Below are 2508 nucleotides of genomic sequence, written 5' to 3'. Positions count from 1 at the left end.
TGTTGAATGTACATGTTTAATAATAAATGTGTTATGTAATGATGTGAAATCGATGAAATGTTGTTGTTGTTTTGTTGAGTTGTATATCATGTTATTAATGATGATGATAACATGACTATATGATGTTGTTGTTGCTATGATGATTATTATGCATGTTTGGTGTGCATGCATTCATGAAAGGCCGATGCCTAGTGATGAACGGACTGAGTTCCAATGATGTTGTTGACTCCGGGCTTGTTGAGAGGCTTGGTTCCTTACGGGGAACTCGGATTCTATGGTGATGAATCTGGGAGTGGTGATCCTGTAGTGGTCACAAAATGGGTATACCGAGTCGTGTTGAGTCATGCATGGGTGTGTGCATTGCAATTGATGTGTTGTTTTGTTGATGTTCATGAATTGTGATTATAATGATGATGATTGATGATGAACTGTGTTGACATGTGTGCAATATGTTTATATTATATTCTGTCGTTATATTATTGTTTAATAATGAAATTCTCACCCCTTCTGCATGTGTTTATGTTCATCTATGATGAGCAATGTGCAGATAATGAAGAGTAGCTTTTGTTGAAGTTTGAAGAATAAGTGTAGAGTTATTCTACCGAGTCGAGTCAAATGCTCTGGTCATGTGACACCGGGGATTATGGGATTCGATAGCCAAATTATCTTTATTTATGTTGTTTATGATGAATAATTATGTTGTTGTCCGCTGCGAAGTTTTAAATCAAATAAATAATATGTTTTACGTTGTGATGCGAGAAATAACATGTTGTATGAAATGTAAACTCTTCTACATGTTGTACTCTGATAATATATATAAATATGTCGTTTGGGTAGAAGGGTGTTACAGCGGCGTCTATTGTTAATCTTGTGTTGTACAAGAGACCATTATAGAAGGTATAAATTACTAACCAGTCCTCTAAACCATGGTGTGGACAAAGTCTCATCATGTCTTTGTATCTTTCCCATGCTTCGAAAAGAGACTCATTATCTTTCTGTTTAAATCCATTTATCTGGGCTCTCAACATAGCTGTTTTGCTTGGAGGAAAATATCGGGCAAGAAAGACTTTCTTCAACTCGTTCCATGTGGTGACTGAGTTGGAAGGAAGAGACTGAAGCCATCTTCTAGCTTTATCTCTTAACGAGAAAGGAAAAAGACGAAGTCAAATTGCCTCTGAAGTGACACCATTAGCTTTAACGGTATCAGCGTATTGGACAAATACGGATAAATGAAGGTTTGGATCCTCGGTAGGATTTCCAGAGAATTGATTCTGTTGCACTGCCTGTAGCAGCGAAGGCTTAAGTTCGAAGTTGTTTGCTTCGATTGCGGGTGGAGCAATACTCAAATGCGGCTCATCTTGCGATGGAGCGGCGTAATCTCGAAGAGCACAAGCTGGTTCTGCCATCTCGGGTATCGGTGAAGGAAGAAGATTTTTGAGGTCGGGCACTTCGATAGGAGGGAGATTGTTTGCAGCACGATATTCCCGAATTCGTCGTAAGACTCGGAGATATAGTTCAATGTCGTTGATTCGTAAGTAAAACGGCTCGCCTTGTGAGCAAGTGTGTGGCATACAAATCAACGAAAGAAGAAGAAATAAAAATAAAATTGCCTTAGTCTCTACGGCGTAACAGAAGAGTTACGATATCGACTAAATAAAAGTCCCCGGCAACGGCGCCAAAAACTTGATCGCGACTTTATGAGTCGATTTGGGGTACTAACTGCAAGTGCACAGTTCTATCGCGTAGTTTTAAAAGATATCGATCCCATAGGGACTTATGAATCGATATACCGTTTTCTAAGGTTACTTCGTAAAGCTAAGGCGGATGATACTTTGATTGTTCGGGGGAAAAGTAAAACTAAAACTAGATCTAAAATTAAATATCAATTAAGCGGATATCGGTATGTAGTTCGTCGTAATTAGGGAATCAAATCTTCGTTGGTTTCTTGGTTTTAAAATAAATCTTTTCAGTAGACACTATTGATTAAAAGCCTTTTCTCAAACTCTCGCTCTGTTGAATAGACCATGACTTTATATTAACGTAGCTGTCACTTATTAGTTAAGTCCAAAATCACCTTTTGAAAACAATAGAATCTATAGAAACTCTTTTTATTAAAATAATAACCGTTTAAACACCCTCGTCTCAAACTCTCGCTCTGTTGACTTAGATTATATAATTAAACTTAAATGCTTAACTCTCGTCCTCACATTTAGAAAAGAGTGACTTTATTTTTAAATGAAATTACACCAACTTATTTTTGATTCCTTCATTCCGCTTACTTTACATACCGATATCTAAAATACTTAGCCGGACATGCTAAACAGGAGTAAACAATTATCCGGTTTAAATAAAACCATATCAGGCAAACAATATAAATAAACAGCAATGCAAAGCATATATAAATTAAATCAATAAATTAAAGAACCTGAGTAATTAATAGCAATCTTGAACACTCCACCACAGACCGGTTGGATTTGTTCTTGAATTCTTCAATCGGACAGGAAAATA

General features: G+C 36.8%; 1 non-coding gene across 1 annotated transcript; it reads left to right on the top strand.

Moving 5' to 3' along the window:
• The first annotated feature begins 921 nt into the window (after positions 1-921).
• Positions 922-1028, top strand: LOC127124883 (small nucleolar RNA R71). Its single transcript, XR_007804362.1, has one exon. It is a non-coding gene; the product is annotated as a small nucleolar RNA R71 (small nucleolar RNA).
• Positions 1029-2508: the final 1480 nt, after the last annotated feature.

This window comes from Lathyrus oleraceus, chromosome 2, assembly GCF_024323335.1.
Source record: "Lathyrus oleraceus cultivar Zhongwan6 chromosome 2, CAAS_Psat_ZW6_1.0, whole genome shotgun sequence".
Lineage (NCBI taxonomy): Eukaryota > Viridiplantae > Streptophyta > Magnoliopsida > Fabales > Fabaceae > Lathyrus > Lathyrus oleraceus.
This window is presented reverse-complemented; position numbering and strand designations above follow the sequence as displayed.